Below are 23,698 nucleotides of genomic sequence, written 5' to 3'. Positions count from 1 at the left end.
AGGCCTTCCTGTGCTCCTCTTCCAAGATGAAGAAGCAGGAAGTCACACAGGAGGTAAACAATGTGCAGAATGGAGCCGATACCAAGGCTTGGAATTTACACCCCCATCATCCCTGTTGGCATGGCTCCGGGCCAGTCGATAATGGACACGGCGCCCACTGAACACCCGGCTTCCATGTTGCAAATATTTCCCCATCTTAGAAAATGTTTACCTTCAGTGTGGCTCAGTGTAGAATGACCTGCAGACTTTGCTCAGTGGTGGTTTTGCTTGGATATGACATATCTCAGGTCTAGGCTGTGCTTCAGGTCACAGATCGTGCTCTGTGCGTCTTGTCACTCAGTCGCTTGGAGAATCTGTCAAAAGCAGCCTCCACCAATCAGAGCAAACGCTGGGCTGTCTGATGCTGATTACAGCGATCCATCATGTCAGGCGCTCCCTGCCACCACATGTTTGTTTTGATCTCTTCCTCTCCAGCACGGTGACAGTGAAAGATGAGGGAACATGTGGCTGGACCGGCACTGTGCCATAGAGACCGGCAGCACAAGCAACAGTTCTGGGTCCCAGCATGGAGCTCTGTGCGCCAGCCCTAGCCCAGGCCTCAGCCTGGAGCTCCATGTTGGGGCTCAGAAAGAGCGAGCTCAGGAGGGCGTGGGGGCCTGTTGGCCGACTGGCTAATTGTAGACCCAAAAGTGTAACTTTAGGTGATGGGGGGATTAAGGCATGTTGACTTGTGTTCACTGGGGGGCTAAACTGACACTAAGTTCCCCCAGAGCGGACAGTTCCTGAAACCCCCTGGAGTTGGCTGGGGGGTCTGGGTCACATTAAGGGGGTACTGTGTGGCCTGCTAAGGCAGACCACATGACCACCTCCTCTAAAACAAGCATTGCTGTGTCCATAATGTCAAACACTTCCTCCATTTGCATCCATTAGCCAGCTCTCGAGGTGGCGAGGAACATTTGAGAGCCGAAGGAAAACAAAGGGTCCAGAGATTACATGGCCTTTGCATAATGAAAAAGTTCCCTCGCCTATTGTACTCAGGCAGTCAAAGAATTTACTCAAGGAATCCATTCATTTTGGACATACTGATAAGTTTCTGTTTTCATAATTTTCATATTTGAAAAATAGTATTTGTTTTCTATTTTTATTGGTATAATTACAAATGCAATTGGAAAAGATCATTTTAATCACGCTGTTACAAATATTTTTGACTACAGTTTAGGTACACTGTTTACAGCCCTAATCATTTTTACTGACATGACTTTTTCAAGTTTTATACATAAAAATCTTGTAAAACTGAATTTTAGTCATTTAGTGCAGGCATTAATATTTTAGTTTCAAGGCCAGACAGTTGTATTTAATTTGTTTCTCTTTTCAAATGATCAAAAATGTGATAATGCTTTTAGAGCTTTTTTTTTTTTTTTTTAACAATTTATCCTCATACAAACATATATTTTCACAGATTGCATTTATTGCAACAAGCTGAATCCTCACAATTCAAATCAATTAATTTGCTATCAAATAAATCAAACTAATTCACATCTTCCATAGTGAATACCAGTGATTTGTTTTAATAAGCAACACATTAAAAGCACATAAAACTGGAGCGAGGAATTACTTGTGTAAAACATATAAAGTAGGCCGTCACTTAAAACAAACACAACCTGATATACAGCCACCTGACATCTAACTAAATCACTAAATAATACATTTTTAATTACTTGAAACTAAATGCATAAAAACATTCATGCAGTTGGATGTAAAGAACTATATGAACAACATACAGGACATAATGTACATTTTTTATTTTTTAAGGGTTAGCAATGAAAAAAAATCACCATAGAAATTACATTGAGAAAAAGCTCATTATCCAAGGAAACGAAAAAATTTATAATCCAAATTCTTGATGCCATTATTTTCAGTCATTCCTAATATTTTATGCACCAGAGAGACTTCTAGTTTCACTGTAAAACACCGAGTTGGTTATGATGTCAGTAGACACACTCTTTTCCTGATTCCCCTGAGTTTTATTTACCGGCTCATGTTTGCTGCTGGTCCGAAGCTCCTTCACTGTGTCTCCCACTGTTTTTAACACCCTTGTTTACACTGATGTTACTCTACCTCACTCTTTCTTTCATATAGGTATTCCACAGGCCCCTATCGTCCTCTACCACACCGTAAAATATGGGTGGACCTTCTGACAGATGAACCAAGCAACACAGACGAGCAGAAATCTTTCTTGTCATGCGTGTCGCGGCAACCTCCCATGTGGCTCGGCCCAAACATGAGAGTGTAGCTGGATGTGGAAAAAAATATCCCATGTGTTTGGGTCTGATTTCTCAGCTCATTAATCTTGACTGTAGTCATACAGTGCGTCTCGCAGGCTGGCATATTTTCAGGCTGCTTGAATGTAATGATATTTATTAGAACATGTCTTCGCTTGCTGTATGTCTCTTACCGTATCTGACATCATTGTCCTAGATACAGAGTTGTGTTTACATATGACTAAGAGGAAGAGGGTTGGACATCAGTTTTATTCAGTTGTGTTTTTTTTTTCCTTTCTGAAGTTTTTTTTAATGTTACCTTTTAGTCCTGTCAAAACTTAAAATCCCTTTTGCTGACCTGCCTGTAAAATGACATTAATGGTGAGGACAAATCAAAATTCACCCCGTAATGAGTCTACTTTACAGAATTAAAACAAAACATTGTATAATGTAGACAGGCACGATATTATTTCAGAAACAACAGATTAATCAGTGATCAGATTTACTGTTTTGATCGATTTTGACACAGGTCAAATTATTATAATCAGAGGACAGCAATAAAAAAAATCAGACAACATATGTAATGCATGCATATTATAAATCAAAAAATGTAAGAGGCCGCAAAGAGAAAATCACTGCCTTTCTGGCTTTCAGCTTGACTGCTGATCCATGCTGAACCCTGTGCAGCAGGTTGACTAAAGTGAATGCTGAGCTGGAAAGACAGTAGGAGTGAGTGTGTGTGTATCTGTGTGTGTAAAGCAGTAGCTCCCCTGTGTGGTTTGCTGGTGTAAGAGCACCTGGCATGGCAGGGGGAGAGGTGGGCATTTGGGTACCAGGACATAACCTGGGCAGCTCCACCGACACAGCAAGAGGTAGGACTTTGACTCCAGAGGCACTGCAGGTAGTAAATACACTCATTGTACGGTAATGAACCCGGATAAAAGCTACCACTGAAATGGATGTGAAGCATCGCTGGTAATCTTTAGAATCTAGCTGCAATGAGTTTGCATGCAAGTGTTACAACATGCATTTTCCCCTGCATGTTTAACCCTCAAACTGCATTCTTGTTGTTGAAAACACACCAAGAAAAGCCTCTGTCATCACCCATCACTCTGTGTGACATATGACAACAACCCCCCAATACACACACTCCCATGCCTGTATGCACACACTTTCACACAGGAACGACTGGAGCTGAAAACAATTACTCAATGTTACTCAACTTTCGTGTTTCTGTGATTTTTAGTTAACATGACGTACACGTACAATCCAGAATATACACATGCAAGTTAAGATACTTCACATAAACACACAAGACATTTGGCTAGAGGCTCTTTGGTTCGAGTTAATGTTTTGGGTGAGCCGTGATGTTGCTTAGCTTCAGAGGCAGCCTAATGCAGGATCAGGTGTCTCTGTCCATATCAGATGCCTGCGCAGAGTGGCTGGATATCTTCAGATGGCATGTGCCCCCTCTGGACACTGGACACTTCACCGCCCCTCACCCTCCAAATATTTACCTGACATGTCTCCGTGGGTGGCAGCCCATCTAAAGAAACATGCATACACACATTCACATTGATGGATTTCTAGCATGCAGATATACACACTAGAGTTTGACCAGGGTGTGTTTTGAAAGTCAATATGGATTCTGTTTGGAGTGAATAGCAAATTCTTCTAGCTAATATTCAATGTCTTTTAATTTGACCAATTTCATACCAAAAAGGAAAAACTATTAGCGTCTAAAAAATTATCATTGTGAAGGTTACAAAACCTCTGATATAGCATGCCCACTATTCATTTAAATGAGTGAGTTTCCAATGACAACCGGTGCTCAAATTCTGAGAGAAGTATTTGCCGTGATATAAAACCTAACACACACACACACGCATACTGGTAGATGAATGCAGACACACACAGTTAAACACAAGTCCATTCCCGTGTCAGGCCTCATTGGTGTCAACACTTTTGAAGTTGTCGGCTGCTTGTTTACTGATGCAAATTAGCAGGTAGGCGGCCTTCAGAGGAGCAAAGAGCGTGGCAGACTTCGTGGGTGGTGGGTCCTCCTTCCAACACCGCACCCCAACTCATCCTCCTTCATCTATTCCCCTCTCCACCTCTGTACATCCCCCCACAGTGAAGGAATGCTTTCAGCTGGACTTACCTGGTAGAGAGTGCCTGGGTAGGACCTCTGGAGGCTGGACTGAGTGGACTTCAGAGGGGCTGAAACCACACTGACTGGAGCAGATTGGCCTCCTGGTCCTAAAATGTATAATTGTTCTTTAATATATTTTTGCTGCATACACTTGCAATCCAGTGAAAACCACGTATCTCCAAATTTGGTGATTTTGAATTTTTCAGATATAGTTAAGGAATAAACAGTGCCATGTTTACCAACATAAATCCTATATCCTATATATTATAATTATTATTCAAATTATTTTAACTGACAATATAAGAACATTATGAGTATGCTAATATATGGTTATATATAACATATATATTATATATAATATATATACAATAATATAATAATAATAATCGCCTTACAGTAACCTAATGTAATGTAGAGGCCCAATCAGGAAAAGTTTCAAATTTTAAGTATATTCACATATTTGTTGAATTAGACGTGTTAATTAAAAAAATGTTTTATGCCTCAAATTTATCATAAAATTAATATAATCTCATTAAGGGTGAAAAATACCTTTAATTTAGAAGTATTATACCAAACTACTGTCAATGGGGTAAGCAGCATTTCCACATTGAAGGCCTGTCAAAGATTTTATACTTTAGTTGGGATTTTTTGTTTTAGCGACAAATTTCTTTTTTTTTTTTTTACACAAAAATTACTCCTGTTAATGTTAGGTAGAGTTAATGTTGGTTGCACATCCTCGGTTTCAGACAAAAACAAAAACGTTTTGAGTTATTACATCATCAATTACCCAACAGCAGTTTAACATTGGGAAACATTGTTAGGTATTCTGGGCAAAAGCAGGAAAAAGGAATCCACTTGATACTGGGACGGAGAGCCGTCTCCGTGACCAAATACGAAGCGTAAACAGGAGTTGGTCCTCTGGGATCCCTGCTGCTGCTGCCTTCAATGGTGAGAACACCACACTCCACCTTTTCCCACTTACTGACCCAAACACATTGCCATGCCATGTACGGCTGTAATGTGTGTGAATGATGGTGGCAGCTATGTATTGTGGTTGGTGTATAGTTTGTGTATGTGTATTTGCTTGTGTGCATAAAAACATATTTTGTACAAGAAATGATGAAAAAATCTATATTAGTGCATGTTTTGTGTTGCATTAATTTCTGAGTGTTTCAAGTGTGTGTGTGTATGTGTGTGTGTATGTGTGCAGCTATTTTGTGTAGACAAATCTACTGATGATCTGTTGAAATGTCAGCAAACTCAAAAAGAGAAATCAAATCTTGTATCAAGTCTTCCCGAGCATCATTCCATTACATTTTGTCCATACATAGTCAATGGCATACATATTACTGTGTGTTACTTTCACCAATATCGTAGCACCCTCTTTAGGCCAGCTGGTGTAGCATTGAAAAAGTTAAAATTGAGCAGTTATTCCCCAAGTTTTGTCCAAGTCTAATCACCTGCATGTGAGATATGGTGAGTGATGGTCTGATTTTCAGATTTTAGTGTAATCGACAGTTCCTGTGAAGACCCCTGGTGTCATCTTAGGGTTTGATTTGGTATTAATCTGTATCTCTCCTTGTTCTGCAGGTGGTCATTAGTGTAACCTGGAATACCTCTCAACACTCCTGACTGCAGCACAGCTCACTCTCCCACTGACTTTCTGACACTCCACTGCTGTACTACTATAGTCCTGCTCTCTCCTACAGGCACCCCTTTTGATTTGGTTATGTTGATTTAGTTCTTTGTTCTACTTTCTTGCACCTTACAACACTCATATACACATCTTACACCCATGCACACCATATAATACTGATTTCCACACCCTTTAAATATTTTGTTAACCCTTTAATCTAGTTTAATTTAGTTAAATAAACTTACCTTTTGTTAAAACACTGGTGTGTCTCCCTTTTGTTGTGGCCACTTGAGCCAGGTCATAACAAATGGGGGCGTCCATTAGGGTTAGTTTGTTAAAAAGTTTGTTTCGTGCCTCAGGTAGCAATTGGGCGCATGGTGTGATTGTGCATCTGATGAGGTGATTTGGTCCAGCTGCATACTGGCATTGTGCTGCGTGTTTGTTGCCAGGGCTGTTTTGGGTTTTTGGTTTTGCTTTGGTTTTTGTGAGATACATCATGTGTTTTTTTTTGCAGGAAGTGTTGGTTTCTGACCTGGAGCCTGTACTACAAAGCAGGATTTGGGGTTTGTGAGGTGACTTCAGGTTTAACTCTGGGTTTTCAGGATTATGACGGTGGTTCACTTCTTACCTGGGTACATTGCCATGACAACTTATGCTGAACATAACCCTGAAAACCCAGAGTTAAACCTGAAGTTACCTCGCTAACCCCAAATCTTGCCTCGTAGTACAGGCCTCTGGATGGCCAATGTTAAGCCCAGTGAAGCCAGCTAATGAAAAGATATCCTATGTATGTTGAACTTGCTTCGTGGTACAGACCCCTGGTGTTGGATTGTCATGTGCCGTTCAGAGGGTGAGTGTTACTGTTTTGATACGCTTTTGCACAGAGATTTCCCCGTTAGGCTGTAGTGGTGTTTCCGCTTTGGGTTGCATCTGTTTGTTTCTTTTGTAATGTTGTGGTGACGTGATTATTGTCAGTTTCTGGACAGCTGTCTTGGTGGCACATCTGCAGGATTTTGTGGGGTTGCCTGCTTACAAGTTGTTTTACATGTCCGTTGGTTTTTAGTGCGTAAATACCTGCCGCGAACCGCATGAAGACTAGGGGTGAATTTTTAGGAAGCTTTAGTTAGGCAGTTAGGGGGAAATTCTCTGTGGGGGGGGGGCGGGGTTGTTAGTTGTCCTAAGTACATGCCAATTATGGCTTCCTTGTTGGGGGTTTTTGATGCGCCTACAGTGGAATTAGTAAATGGCTGTAAAAAGGAGCAGCTAGTGCAGCTGAACATTATGATGTTGTTGCAGAGAAAAGTCATAAAGATAAGATTAGAAAAGTGATTTTGTTGTCTTTGCTTGAACATGGTGTGTTGCAGAAGAGTGAGTTTTGTCTGGCCGTGGCAGAGCCGGCGCCCATGCCGGTGTCTGCGCCAGCAGTTGTGCAGACAGCTAGTTTGACTTTTGAGCAGCAGAAGGAGCTGTTAGCCTTGCAGGTTGAGCAAGAGAAGTTCGGTTAAATAGAACGTGTTGCAGATGCAAAACAATTGGCCAGATTCGGACCGAGTACTTATGCTTCAGTATGTCCTCACTGGGAGAGCTCAGGAGGCTTATTCAGCTATATTTGCTGAGGATGATTTGGATTATGATACAGTGAAATTGGCTGTATTAAGAGCATACAAGCATATCCCTAGAAATTTAGAAGTTGGGTAAATAGTGATAAGCAAACAAATGTGGAGTTTGTCCATGATTTGGCTTCCCATTTTCACCGCTGGTGCTCAGCTGTGAAAGTTGATACTTTTGACAGTCTTTGTGAGCTGATTGTGTTAGAGGAATTTAAAAAAGATATCCCTCAATACATTTCTACTTATGTGAATGAGCAGAAGCCCTCCACTGCATTGAAAGCAGCTGAATTAGCTGATGATTTTGTGTTGCTGCATAAAGGTAGTTTTTCAGAGATGCACTCTTGGGGTGATTGGAGAGGTGAAGATAACTGTGGTAACTCCCTTGGTGGTGCAAAATTTTCACCTGGTTCCCCGTGTAAGCTTGCGTTTACGGGGTGGCCTGAGGGTGCCAGAGTGTGTAATTACCCGCCATGGGGGGGGGTCAACGGAGGGACAAGTGTCTGCTGTTGAAAATGAGAAATAAGTGTCATTCACTGTTGCCTTCGTGTTGTTCGCCATCGTATGCTCCAGCTATGCTATGCTCAACAGATTTTGAGCAGAGACCATTGTGTATGGATTTGAGTGCTGGTTCTTGTTCTGCTCTGATTCCCAAAACTAGTTCTGGTTTTGAGCCGTTTATCACTGATGCTTTTGTGTCCTGGGTTGGTAGTGAGGAGTGTCTGCCAAGTAAGTTGATGCCTGACACAGGTGCTAAACACTCATTTATTTTGGAATTGGTGCTGCCCTTTTCACCTTTTCTGCCTTTTTTTCAGAAATGGGGAATTTTGTACTGATAAAGGGTATGGAGCTGGGCTTGATTCCTGTACTGCTCCATAATATTGTGCTGGATTGTGAGCTGGTACAGGGCATTGTTCCTGTCGGGGTCCAGGACGAGGCATTTGTATCAGAGTGTGTGTGTGCGGGTGGAGGAGAGTTTGCTTTGAAGGCAGGTCATTACTGTGGACAGCGATTATCCACCCTCCCCACCTACTACTTTCCACCCCCAGCAGCTTGTGACAGCAGTGAGTGTCAGTCACTTAGTGCGGTGTGTGTGTGTATGTGTGTGTGTGTGTGTGTGTGGGATTGTTTGCATTAGGGTGAATAAACAGGGTTCAGATTACCTCTGAAGGCTTTTCCATGTCATTCATTCCAATTTAAATGTGGAAAAATATCACATGGGTGACAGGGGAGTACATTACTTGGTAGCACCAGATCATTTTGTTTTTTTTTTAAGTGCAACGAGGAGTCAGATCACATGTTGGCAAGTGATCAAACTCAGTATGCTGTGTGGGCCAGTTAATGTGTTTAATATGCACTTAATAATCATCACTCACATTTGAGAACATCAGTATGTATTTGCCCCCTTTTACCCACATCAAATCTTACAAATCAGGGCTGTGCACAGACATTTTTGGGGGCAGGTGCTCAAGCGCAAAAAAAGGGCACCCCTCTCATAATTATTTATAAAAAATAAAGTTACATACAGTAGCAGCATCTTTTACTTACTTACATATTTATTTATATATACCTATACACTCATGCAATTATTTAATACTCAACAGATTTATACAAAATTATCACTTCACACAGAGAGGATGGTCTTCAGCATTCACTGTTTCTGCATTTATCATAAGAACAGACAACAACAAAGAAAACAATGCCACATTGTGCATGCTTTAGTGGTCTATAAAATAAATAACCATTCAAAATCAACAAATCCTTACACAAAGTTGAAAAAGGCTGTTCTCTGAATAAATAAATTAATAAACCAACCAATCTACCCTCCAAACTACAAAGTAGGCTGATGTTCAGTTGCAACAATTCATGATCATTCTCCTGCTTTACAGGAGCATCTTTCTTGGTGATGACCTCATTGTTGTTCATCTGGACGTCTCGCTCTATGGCAAGCAGGAGAACGTCAGAGAGCCGCGGACTTCTCAGTTTGGTCTTGATAATTTTCAGTTTTGAAATTGATCTCTCTGCAGAAGCTGTTGACACTGGCAGTGTTGCACAGATTCTTATCATCTTTACTAAGGTTGGAAAACTGAGCTGGCCCATGTTTTCCTTCACTATGGCAAGGATTTCTTGCAGGTCGTTTGAAGGAAAGCTGGAGAGGAAGACCTTAAGCTCTGTCTTCAGCTGGTCCTCATCTTCCTCATAGAAGTCACAGTAGTGTGGACAGCTTCCTCTCCCAAAACTTTGAGGTGCTTACCCAGTTGGCACGTACTGTTAAGGAGTAGAAGGACTGAATGATTCTGTCAGTGGGACTTCCAGTGTTGCCCCCCTTGAATCTCCTGTTAAGCTCCTCAGTCATAGTATCTAGAAATGTGTAGTACACACTAGTCCTGAAGTATGGCTCCACAGATTCAAACTTATGACTCACTTGAGACACTGTTGGGCTGTTGGAAACACACTGACACTTTTCTCGCCTGAACAGGCACTACTGTAGGTATTGGAATGTTGAGGCTCTCTGCCTTCTCTGATGCACCTCCAAATATCTCCACAAACTTCTCATCAGACCTCATTGTTTGCAATGTGTGAAGCACGCCATCAATTACTGTGTGGGCAGTGGAATAGTCCAAGCTTTCTTCCTGCAGAGAATCTGGTGCTAGAGCAGTGACTTGGAACTCTGGGGTGGTGATTTCCAGGCAGAGAATAAATATGAAGTTGATCGCATTTCTGTACATCTTAGCATCCCCTTGGGCCAGGTTAGGTGGATCGCTTTCACTGATGTCATCAAGGAGCTTCATAACAGCTTTCAGAACACTCTGAAGGGCCTTCAGTGATCTCCCTCTGCAAGCCCATCAGATATCCAACAGCTTCTTGGGCTCCACAACACGCTGTCCAGGGTACAGAGCCTGCTGCTATTTCACCAAGGCAGGATGGCACTTTGGGGAGCCAGTGCAAAAAGCATACAGCTTCTCCACAAGGTTGAAGAATTTCACAAAATGCTTGTTAGACTTTGAGGCTTCCACCAGGACCAGATTCAGATAGTGCGCTTTGCAGTGCACATAGAGGGCCTTCTCATTGTGTGCACATATTCTGGCTTAAAGACCTTTATACATGCCTTGGCCACACATATTCTTCAGCTGATCTAACGTGTCAGAGAGTATTATTTCGATAAGTTACCCTGAACATGACTTGGCTCTGGACTCTAACCTTTCTTCTTCATCTGTGATGGGTTCTTCTGTATCAAGTGGCAATACATCTCCCTTATCCTCCTTGCTGCTAGACGGCCTGATCCAGGATAAAAGAAAGCTGCTACCCTGGACTGCCTGCTGTAGCTCCCTTTCTTTCTGTTGTCTAAGCCTATTCTTTGTTGGCATTATGCTGCAACTGGTAAATGAGAAAAAATTTGCATGATAATAAAGGGTTAATCTCCCCAAAATAGACCAACAGTATGATATGTGTATTTGGGTAAGACTGCTTGGTGACAGAGTTGATGCATTACAACACTCACCAGACTGTAACTGTCAGTGGCTCAACTTCAAGTACCCTACCACATAGCAACTTTTTATGCAGACAAATATTTAAAGGGCTATTTGTCATTTGGCAATGTTTTAGTAATATATAAGGTAAATACATGATATAGATTACTGCAAGTGTTGTAATGTAGACCTAACTTATATAAGGTTAGCTCAACTATAATACTGAGAAAATACTAATATTCAGGTAAAGTAGCTTCATGTCTGATTTAGAATTGCCAAAGCACTTTATAAATTGTGGGCCTATAATAAGATTTCAATAAAATTAGATGAACAGTTAAACTTTCAAATCTGAGCTTGTAAAGGCCCTGGACTATTGTAGTTGGCTTGCCAACAACTACCTAAATTTTGTGTTACAGGAATAAGAATCGACAATTTACTAGGCTATATCTTAAAGCTTTTGCTAATCAGTATGAGCATGTAAACTGTGAGGGCAGTCGAAGAGGGAGGGGCAGGGGCTTGTGTTGTCTCAAATGAACTCAGATGCAGTTGTTGCAAAATGGGCACTTATCTAGTCAGAGGCAAAAAGGGCAGGTGCTTGAGCACCACCTGGGCTCTATCTGTGCACATGCCTGGTACAAATGCATACATACAAAAAATGTCTTCTGTTCAAATTTGTGTATTCAGATCAAGATTTTGCTATCTATGCTAAAAGCACAGAAAATCAATCAATCCTGTCCTTCCTTCTTGAATAGTTTAATGGCAGTTGGCAACAATAAAATGATGCATCACAATTTGCCAATCATGGATACATGGATATGGTTACTCTGCTGATTCTCTGCTATTCTTACACATCTTGTTTCAACTATATTGACAAATTAAGTGATAGTTGAGCGAGTCAGAGGTGACGGAATGTTAGCTTCTAATTGGAGGTATGTCAACCATGTTTGCAAAAAAATGTTTTCAAAAGAAGTTACACATTTTATGTTTGTGGTTTCTTTAGAAAATTAAAGAGTTGAGAAGCAATAGCAGCCAGAGCTGCGATGTCCAGAATATAATTGCCAGAGATGAAGAACACACAGGTCTGGTGGGAGTCCAGGTGATATAACACACTGAAAGCAAATTTTCATTTCACTTTATCCACCTGAATTTGAGAACTACAATGTTTATGTCATCTGTTTTATTACCAAAAAACAGCCAAAGAACATAGCAGCACAGATATTTATTGTACCTAGCCATAAAAACACCTTGTGTGTATGTGTAACATAATTTTATAACTTACCAGGAACTCAGTCTGCCTCTGCTGTCCCTGTACATTAATAACTGCAGTCATAAAGCTTTTGAATATGTGCAAATCAAACTGAAACCTTTTCACCTCTGTTTGCACTGCACAGAGTAGCTCTGTGTCTGTTCCATTTAGTATATTTCCACTGACTTTCTATGTGGTTGTGTTTAGAGCCACAATGATTAATTGATAAGTCAATCAACAGAAAACAAATTAAAACTATTAACTATTAACTATATAAAAAAAACTATTTACTAAACAATCAATAATTTCAGGCTTTTTTCAGGCGGAAATACCCAACATTTTCTGGTTCACGCTTTTAAAATCAAATGTATCATATATGTGACATATATATGACAGTATATTGAATATTTTAAGGTTTTGGACTGTTAGGCAAAAAAAGCTAATTGAAGACTTTTTTCCAGCATTTAATAGACTAAAAGATTCATAAGTTAATTGCAAAAATAATTAGCAGATTAATCAGTAATGGAAAAAAATCGGTAGTTGCAGCCCTTGTTTTGTGTTAAGTCTGAACATACCTTAACAGCCATTAAAGATGTCCACAGTGGCTGAATTAAGGTTGAATTTCTATGCAATAGATGTTTTGAAAAGGAAATGACAAAAGGTCACTGATCTGTATATCTGAGTTATGTGCTTAGATCGCATCATATTAGCTAGCTAAAAGTATCAGGGGCTAAAGTAGCGATGCTAGTAGCTTGTAATGGAACCAGTAACAAAGGGGCTAGAGAAGAAAACAGTTTCTTGTGTCACAGGTTTATCTTGTCAAACAATTTATACTAACAGTATTTCTAAGAACCTGCACACACATCACAAAAGTTAGTTTTAGGCTTCCTTTTTTCCATACTGTCTTCTAAGTCTGAACAGTCAGCTCTGTGATTATCAGCAAGACAACTGGACATTCAGGTAAGTGAAGCACATACACACGTGCACGCACACATACTATAGGTGTACATGCTAACAGCCTGTGAGATTCACCTAGATGTAATGTGCTTCCTCTCATTCCTGTATACTCAATGTTGCAGAAAGAGAGACATGGGCTTTGTGTGTATGTGTATGATGTGTGTTGTGGAGAGCCAGTCCTCAGATTCTTCAGTACAGGTTAAAAGACAGATAAACAATCTGGAAAGGCATGACTCTACTTATGCATGTACCCATTTCCATTGTATTCTGAACTTCTTTATACTTCTTTATTTTCTAATTAATATACAGTGCCAGATTCCACACAAGCATTTATGAAGGCACCAGACCTCCAGGAGCCCAAAAAAGCAGGATCACTGTGTGTCACTTGGTTTTTGGCGATTTGTAGAGAAGCCCTGTGTCAAAGTGTAGTTTTAATACCATATTATTTTAGCTTATATTATACTCATATGGTATATATTCCTAAATAAATGTGTGTATACAGAGAGCAGTATGGGCGCTACAGCAAGCCCTGGGCCCCTAACAGGTTAATCCAACCTCGTCTGTGATCTAAGTGCTGTTTCAGAGGCCTTTGTGGTGCAAACCTGCTGCTGATCATCTAATCTTTTTATTTCACTTTCCGTTCTCAGCCAAGCTTTCCTTCTCTCTCTCTCTCTCTCTGTCTCCCACCCACCCACCACCTCTCTCTCTCTCTCTCTCTCTCTCTCTCTCTCTCTCTCTCTCTCCCCCTCAGTCAGTTGATTTATCCCCTGTTCTGTTTTCCCTGGACCACATGGCCCGGCAGTTTGCCCTAGCTCCACTCATCCAGAACCGATGTCATTCAGATCCAGTTAAATGAATGGCCCTATAAATTTTCTCCAATAATAAGCTCGGGTGCTGCTGGAATGTGTGGCGGCTCGTTGGGGACGAGACAGGACGGAGGGCGGGGTGGGGGGTGAGAAATCCATGCAACCCCAAGACCCGGACAGCTCGGGCCAGTGTGAGAAAGCATGGACGCTGTGTGGATGAGGAGTGTTGAGCAAGTGTGTGTGTGTGTGTGTGTGTGAAGGGTGTTGTGGTGGGAGCTGCAGTAGAAGTGGGTGTGAGGGAAGCGGAGGGAAGTGGGTGGGGGATTCCAGGCCCCTGTCTGTCTCCCTACCTGGAACGAGACCTCAGGGACACTTTAAATCAGCCCACCCAGAGACAGAGACACCAATCAGGCCTCTGTCAGACCTGGCTAAATCAAGTCAAGTGCGCTTGTGTGTGCATCTGTGCATGTGTGTGTGTATCTGCACATGTGTAAAAATGTATTTCAGTGATTATGAAAGTAAGAGAGGACTCTCGGAGTATGCCAGCCAACTAATCCTCAGACCCATCCGTCTGCATTTATAATCATCTTAATCATCATCATCATCATTTTAGATTCTGAATCTATGTTCCATGAATAATCATAAAAGCAATGAATTAAATGTAAAAAAAAAATGTAAACAGTCAAACAAAGAAGGAATGAATGTGAATGTCCATTTGCATGCTTGCACACACGGGTAAGTGATGAAGGTTTGCAGTGGGATCTGGTTGCAGTTGGTCAGGTTTAGGGAAGCACTGTGTTTGGGTTAAAGTTATTTCTTTGTTAAGGTCAGGGGACGTTCGTCATCATGGTTACAATAATAACCTTGTGGTTAGATTAGGGAACGATTGTGGTCATGGTTAAAAGAAACCAACGCTGACTCGCAGTAGGAAACGGGAGACGAACAGTGGTGTCTTGTGTTAAAGTCCAAAGTTTTGTTGACCCATCCACATCCACCCCGACCTCCCTCTGTGGACTGTGTTGCTCTATAATAACGTCACCTCAGTGGATGGTCTTGATTTGTTAGCGCCAGAGCTTAGTAAATCAGCGTATTTTTCCAACTTGGAAACATATCTAAAATAGCTAAACTCGACACCCGTAAGTATACCATCTCAATCTCAAATTATAAATGCATGCAATGTGCTGAGTGTACCACATTATAACCTGCATCATCACTTGAACTTTGACCTTTCCATGCGATGCATGAAGTCAACTCTCTGAACTATGCTGTCTTTTGTTGTTCTTTTTCACTCATTCACAGTCTGTGTGTTTACCCTTCAGCTGATTTATCTTTAACTTCAGTAGTTGGCTGGCAGCATGTGAGAAAAATGTCTGACCCCCGCACCATCCTGCTGCTGAGTCTCTGTGGGAAGCAGGGAAACTCAATATTATTCCTGCCACCAACAGAGGGATGTGCTTAACATAAGGGGTGGGGTGGTGTGTGTGTATATGTGAGGGGGTGGGGGTTTAGTTAGTTGTCTGATGATGCAAGTGTTCAATTCACACCATGGCTCAATACCAAAGATATTGGGCACATCAAAGCATCAAAGAGCTCCCATGCCTCTCCTCCAGTGTCATCTGTGCACTCACCAGGTGGCACACAGCCTGCCCTCCACCCACCATGATGCAAATGACATTACCTGGCACTGTAAAACAAACATACCTGGCCTGGCTTTGAACTGAAGGGGCTTTATGTTGAAGAGGAATGAGCTACCATTTCTACTGACCTGGAGGTTCTGGAGGGGTATTGTGGGTGGGTGAAGGATGTGGAGGGTGACCATCGCCCCCACCCCCATCCTGCTCCTTCTACTCTGTCCAGTTTTGGAGCTGAGTGACTGGCCCACTGTGCGATGCCAATGACCCGAAACCCGTTTACTGCCTTAAATCGATGCCCCTGTCCGCAACCCCCCATCCCTCCTCTGCTCCACGTCTCTCCCTCGCCACACTGCCAGCCTCCTCTCCGTCCCCTCCAGAGGATGACAAATCACCTGCCGCTACTTAAATGGAGCTGAGGCCCCGCATGGCCCCTGGTCCCCTCCCTATAGCCTGCCCTGTCTGCTTAGAGAAGGGATTCCTCATCCTGGAATGAGGCAGCGGACCTGGTCCGCCACATACGTTAACCTCACCTCCACCCCCTCCACCCACCTCTAGCTTATATCTATATGTTTATCAAATCTACATGGCGAAAATAAACATTGTTTGAGCGTGATGTTGACAGATGGGCTGGAAATATGAACGTCAGCCATAGTGGAAAGAAGTGGGCATTTATCACCAGGAGAATGGATACTGTTTCCCACTACAAACCATGTGTGTGTGTGTGTGTGTGTGTGTGTGTGTATACCTGTGTGTGTATGTTACATCTCTGTTGCATGAAATGGTCCGTCTGAGTGTGTGTGTGTTTGCATATCTGTTTCTGTGTAGCTTATGTTTGCATACCTGTTGCATGAATTGGTCTGTGTATGTGTGTGTGTGTGTGTGTGTGTGTGTGTGTGCGTGTGCTCACTATATAACCGTCTGGCTCCCATGTGAGGCAGTAAATCTATCATTCCTGCTGCGTTTACCTACCACTTCACAGAGCTGTATGTCCAGTGTAAACAACGTTTATCACTGCATGCAAATGAGCCTGTAAGCCGCAGCCTCGACAAAGACCCCATTCACTCCCAGCATGCCGTTTTACCAGCGCGTTGAATCCGATACCCTAGATTACAGGCTTATTCCCAGGCATTGTGCGCTGCTCCACTGTCACTCACGCTCAACAATGGTTCCCTCCCGACTTCATTCTACAAACAGTCTGTGTTTTCTGGAGCCATTATTAGAGTTATGGCCAATACGAGTCCACATAAATGTCATGTTTCAACCTTGACAGGTCTGCTGTGAATACAAGAGTCATGATTTATCTCCTCTCCACCCTCCTCTCCTCCTTTTTTCACCTTCTATTTCCTCTTCTTGTAACTCCCCTCTCTCCTACCCCTCCTTTATTTTTCCGTTTTTACTCTGCCTGCATCGTCTCACAGAGTTGGTGTACGTGATGATTGTAATAATTTTGCTGTTACAGTGCACTATGCATTTCTGCCCCTGGGAAACAGCAGCATGACGGATATGCCTGTTAGTTCATCTATGGGGCCATATGATCTTTTTAATTAAAATCCCTATCTTATCCAGTTAATGTTATTCACCTCTGAAATCATGAAAACCTGGATTAATGCATCAGTATTTGTTAACATGCTTGTATTATTATTGCGTTTCATGACGGTCTACATTCTGTTCGGAATACTTAACATGTTTGGCAGAAAGTTCAAGTCGGCTATCAGCAGCCATCAGCCTTCACACTGGCTGAAGCCTGAACAACAGCAGCACATGTTGCTGTAAATTACAACTTAGAGCCCCACTGGGAGGTAGAGGAGATTTATAGGACACTAATAAGCACCATCTCCTCAGCAGATCACTGCAAAACACTGTGTGTGTATGTGTGTGTGTGTGTGTGCGAGCGACTGAGAGGGAAAGACAGAATCAAGGGAATCAAAGACAAGTGCACAAAGATACAACAAGTGTATGAGTCTATATTTTAAGATCATGTAAGATCATATGAAATTGTAATAATTTATGTGGGGAAACTGGGTGTTGGAACAGTAAACTAATAGCATACACAAAAGAGAAATGACAAAAATAATTGTGAATATAGATAATGTCTGGACATACAGTTTGTAATGACTCAAATATGTCAGGAACATATTAAGTGGAAATATGTGAATACTGAAAGAAAAATAGGTGGAAATGTTTACTCTGCTATCGAGATGTGTGAAAGGTATATGTTGAAGTAAATCTGTCAAAATGGTAAATGTATACATTTACTGCTGAATCTATGATGCTTTCTAACACAGGAAGCATTTCAGTCTTTCACATGTCAGATGGAACAGATATGGCTCAATTTCTGTTGACAGTAGGGAAATATTTGATAAATGAGATGCTGATGTGTTGATATCCAATGTTATAACTTCTACATCCATCCGTAACACCACAGACGCAACAATCATGCTTTGCATTTCATAAACTTGATTTTAAGAATCTAGAGCGATATCATGTGATTGGGTCTTACAGCTGATATTGTGATTGATCAAAAATCACAAGTAGATCTGTAGTGTTCCACCTGATCCTAACAGAGTACAGTAAGCAAGAAAACTTGATGCAAGACTGTATAAGTTATGGATCTCTGCAATCTCATGACAGGAGGGGATTGTGGGTCTATCTCTTCAGCTTTATCCCTGGAAATCAGCAACTGGCCAATGAAATTACATTGAAATATGCACACACACACACACACTCACACACACACACACACAGTTTTTCACTGGTGACTTACAAAGCCTTTTCCTCCCAAAAGGCCTTTTGACAGATCAAGCTTCTCTGCTCTGAGCCAGGCACAGTTATTACTCAGAGGAATGGCCCTAATAAAGAAGCTGCTGCTAAAATACTGTCATATTCTGCCTGGCTGTGTGTGTGTGTGTGTGTGTATGTGTGAGGTTAAGACATGCTCCCTGTCAGTGCTGCTTTTGGTTTGGCATTTCTGCCTCCTTGTTAGAGCTGCCTTTGACAGAGTAACAATGCTATCGGATCTGACTGAAGAAACTCTCACACAAACAGAGAGACGCTGTGTGTGTGTTTGTATGTGACTGCATGTGTGTAAGGGCATGTACGAGTGCTTGTTTGCCCTTATTTGTTGTGTGTGTGTCCCTGTCTATCTGTGTGTGTGTTCACCTGCGATTGAGGCTATTCATTAGGGAGAGATGAGCTCATGAGGGTGGGTCTGACAGCGGGATTGGTGAGTGTATGGGCTTGTAGCCCATTTCAAATCCAAGGTTAATCCCGGCCTTTCACTCTGGAGAGCCTAGTTAACAGAGAGTATGACGGGTGGGTGGGGAACAGAGTGGCAGAGAGATAAAGCAACATTAGACGCTATATGTTTGAAAACATGCTAGCAGTTTAAGTAGTATCAACTACTGTCAATTAATTTTTTGTTAGTCTTTGAAAATCTGGCCTTTTCCTTATTTTATTGAGATGCTTGCCCCAGAAGTATTTTTCCCTCACTGTAAACTGCCATTTGAACATTTTCTGTTAATGATATTCTCAGTATACCTTAACACAGAAATAGTGAAATGGATAATAATAGAAATGGATAATTTAACTATACTATAGGTTTATGTTATGGTCATAGTTTTAATTATTTCAACTTTGTTTCTAAGAAATCATATTTATTTCACCAGTTTGTTATGGCAGATGGCTTTAAATGCCACAATATCCATGAGCCAGTTACCACTATAGTGAAGAAGAAGCCAATCAGAGGTGCATATCACAGCAGTAGCAAATTCAGAATGCTTTTTTTTCATAGTTGTGAAAATTATTCCTAAATTGAAGAAACATTTTTTTTTTAAATATACTGTATGTCTTTTTGAAAAAAATCCAAAATGCTCCTTGGGAGTTGTAGTTGGCTCCTTTCCTTAAACCTGCATTAACTAATTTTCTTTTGGCCATTTGGTGGCATCGCAACACGCTGTAAACACAACATTGACATTTTATCACCTTGTTGAGTTGATATGGCTAATGTGTTTGATTTAAGACAAATATTCACCCTCCTTTTAACTTTTTTTTGTTGTCCTGCAGCTTCTGAGAGAAACGTATGGGTCATTAGCTGCTAAATGCTCCACTATGTTCACCAGCTAATCACTAACTTTGTCTGCCTGCTGTTTGGTGCTGGACAGGAAGCGTACAGTTGGTTTATCAGAGCTTTTTCACTGAAAACAGCAGCCTACTGCTGGAAATTAATGTTTATAAGATTAGTGAAAGAATAAAAATAGTAAAGTTGCAGCCATAAAAACCAAAACAATGAGCTAAAAGATGCTAAAACCCAGCAGAACTGAGGGCAACTGTAGTGTTGGGTGTTGATTCTTTGTGGGTTTGTCTCTACGAGTGAACACTGTCACATCACACCTAGTCTGTCATCCTTTGTTAGTATAAACATATTGAGCAACTTTTTATGTATACAGTCTTGTGCTTTATGGATGATTTCATATCTTATGTCCATCCAAGCCAAAAGTATGCCAAAAATATATACATGTGTGTGTGTGTGTCTATATCTTTATGGGTGCTCATCCTTTGACAGCTGCAAACCCCCAACAACTCACTGTACATTTACACTATTTTATGCACAGTCACAGTTCCAGTACCACCAATGCTTCCAGTTACACACATACCACTCATATATACACATGCTGTGCCACCATCCCTCAAACCTCAAACACACACTCCCTCACAGGATTCATATGTGCTTCTTGGCAGCAGCTGCAGCCCTTTGTGCTGTGGGGTTGATAGTGTGTATGTCAGTTCATGATTCACTGTGTGTGTGTGTGTTCTCTCCCACTGGCACAGCTGACAGGGCATTAAACCACTCTCAGAAGCATGTAGCCACTGGCATGTAGTCTGCAAGGGATTTAGAAGGCAGAGAAAGTCACTGTGTTTTTCTCTTGGTTGCCCCCCACACACACGTTCTTTCTTTAATGTGGGTGTCACTCCCTCTACTGTTTTCAGACATGTGTGCACACACACATAGACACTTTAAAAAAGGTGAAAATCCATTGTGAATGATGAAATCCATCCTTTGAGGTTTACTTTCCTGCTTCCCAGACTCTCTCTTTCTTTTTCTTGCCTGATTGATTGTTTCGCCCTGTTTTCGTCAACAGAGCATTCCACAGGAAACGACGGTAATTAAGAAATATTGATGCTGGATACATCTATTTGCTTTTCCAAAATGATCATTAGCAAAATTCTGCTGCAGTCGTTTATCACTGTATAGAGGCACTTGGCATCGGACACACACGCTCGCTGTGGGCCTATCCCGGCATTCCTCTTGGCGATGACTTCATTAGAGCTTGATTTGCTGTCCTGTAAACATGTGTCTCTCTGGGAGATATGATATAATGGCTGGACTAACTGTTCATCTGTCTTCCATACACATGGTAGACCACAACATCCCCAAGAAATACAGTGGGGTGGACAAAATACTGGAATCACCATGACAAGGACTTTAATTTGGATACTGATGAGTTTGTGTTAGCTTTAGAAAAGTCCTGATAGTATTTTTTCAGAGAAACATGAGGCAATTAGTGAATCTCCAGAGAGGCCCAAAATTTAGCAAAGCATAAGTCACACTGAGTGCAGTGTGGAAAATTGTGACATCATTATGATGTCACAATCATACACTGGATCAGGAACTCTAGCTGAGGTTTCTCATTTGAGAAACAAAGAAATACTACAGGATAAATGCTGAATACCACATGTCAAACTGATATTCGAATTCTTTCTCACTTTTTGTGCAAGGAAATATAAACTATAATGACAGTGCAATCATTGTGCATTTTTCCCCATCTATCAGAAGAGAATAAAACTGCTCTTGGACTGACTGACATCTGAGAGCCAGGATTTGTATTGACATCTGTGGTGCGCTACTGACTGGAGAACATCAGACTATGAATGCTGTTACAAGACCATTTTTTTGCCATCCTTTTCAACAAGCCCACATCATACTGGTTATGTACTGTTAGCAATTTAAGACATCAGTCCTTGTACAATAGTCAGCATTTGGGAGAACCCATCATGCTGTTAAGTCCATTACACCCAGAAAGTAGAACCTAGTTAGCCTAGCTTGCTAATGTTAGCACCTATTCCCATGTTACTTCATTCATGTTAAACACCTGCTGAGTCATCAGCAGCTTGTTTACACTCTATTCTGTGCCCTGCATTACACAAACCATTGAGTCTTTATGTCATGGGTTCATTTGTGATAGAAGACTGTCAAAACTCAGTAATGGGTTATCCTGTCACCTCAGCAATTTGTGCACACTGGAGTAACATATGGAGTTATGGGGTGTAGGGTGCTCAAATCACAGATGGGAATAAGCAATGGCTAGGATACAATGATTTATTATAAATGAGTTTTAATATCAGTTAAGCTTTAATGGGAAATTACAGGGGGACAAAAAGGTGAACAGTGAAATTATTACCCAAACTAACAGTTGTAAACATCCATCACAGTTAATAGACTGACCTCCTGATTCAACTTTAACCTACTGCACTTTCCGTAGTTGTGTGTGTGGTTTCCCTGCCCTGTGAGGGATTACTACTGACATTTTGAGTGGGCTCAAGATCAATTTTACCTCCAAATAAAGTGGTTTAGATAACCTTGCTAAACGGTTCGCTTATTTCCAACCTGTGAGATAACCAACACAATCTGAGTATAAACTGTGCAGTCTGACTGTTTTTGTCAAAACAGCTTGTAACCTGGCAGGAGCACAAAGCCTGCAGCTCTGGAAAATATAATAGGGTTTGATGCATCTTTCATCTTCTGACTGCATCCAGACAGGTTCATATTTAGAAGAAGCCAAAAAAAGTCTTCAACTTGTATTGTCTAGTACCAACTGTTCAAACATAGCGTTGATCTGTAAAGGTATGGCATCCATCTCCTGGGAGTCATCAGGTCTAATAATTGCTCTGCAGGGATGAACAGTCATGTGCTACGGCGAGCTGGCAGCCTGCAGGGCTTCATTCCACCAAAACACTGCAGCAGGTGATTTTACTCTCTGATCTGAACCAAAACTTAAAATAAAAGAATTACTGAGGAGTTCTATGACAACATGCAATATTTCACACACTTTTTGATTATTTCTTAATATGTTTAATTTGACACATCTAATATTTAATTATGTATTATATACAGCTTAAGGAAAATGCATTTGTACAGCAAGGTGCCAGAGAAAAGAAGGGCAAACATCTACCACAACAAGACAGTGTATCATATCCATGTGCAACACTACCAAAACAAACACAAACCAGATTAATGAACATAACCATCCTGACAAACCCAATGCCATCTGAATTTAACAGTAATGAAGAATTTACCTGCTTGAGCTGCGGCATACCAGCTCAACTTCAAGTGCAACAATACTAAGAGGGGTCAAAAAACTCTCAATCTGTCTGGACAAGTTATTTGTATTGATTTATTCCCACCACCACAGTTGCCTCTCGTACTGTCTTGCATTGGCTGAGTCTATTGATTTACAGTCTGCTGGGGTAGTGTGTGAGAATAGAGGGATTTGAGTTTAATAGCCCGAGCAGTGAAGGTCCAGCTTTTGCACTGATTCACTGCCTGAACTCTGACCTGCCAGCGCACCGAGACCTCACCATAAATTACTGATCATTTGAAATGAAGTGAGTCTGTCTTTTTGTATGCACACTTTTGCCATCAGAGTCTGTGTGCACAGAGTGATTTATGAGGGGCTGCAAGATAATGTCTTCAGTGTTTAAAAAGATAGTTTTTTAATACTCTGTGAATCCTCAAGGTACTTTTATAGTCAATGTTGAGCTCATAAATCAATCTCAACAGTAGTGCTCCTGCAACTATCTGACAAGAGTTAGTGAGACATGGTTAGTGGGTAGGTTTTAGAACCTGATTTGTAGATTTGTGAAAGTGTGAGA

At 41.3% G+C, this 23,698-nt stretch overlaps 1 long non-coding RNA gene across 1 annotated transcript; it reads right to left on the bottom strand.

Annotated features, from left to right (window-relative positions):
* Positions 1-3,295: 3,295 nt before the first annotated feature.
* On the bottom strand, positions 3,296-11,479 carry LOC122991544. The gene is made up of 2 exons (XR_006405880.1): positions 6,295-11,479; positions 3,296-4,520 (listed from the first exon to the last, which is right to left on the bottom strand). It is a non-coding gene; the product is annotated as an uncharacterized LOC122991544 (long non-coding RNA).
* Positions 11,480-23,698: the final 12,219 nt, after the last annotated feature.

This window comes from Thunnus albacares, chromosome 2, assembly GCF_914725855.1.
Source record: "Thunnus albacares chromosome 2, fThuAlb1.1, whole genome shotgun sequence".
Lineage (NCBI taxonomy): Eukaryota > Metazoa > Chordata > Actinopteri > Scombriformes > Scombridae > Thunnus > Thunnus albacares.
This window is presented reverse-complemented; position numbering and strand designations above follow the sequence as displayed.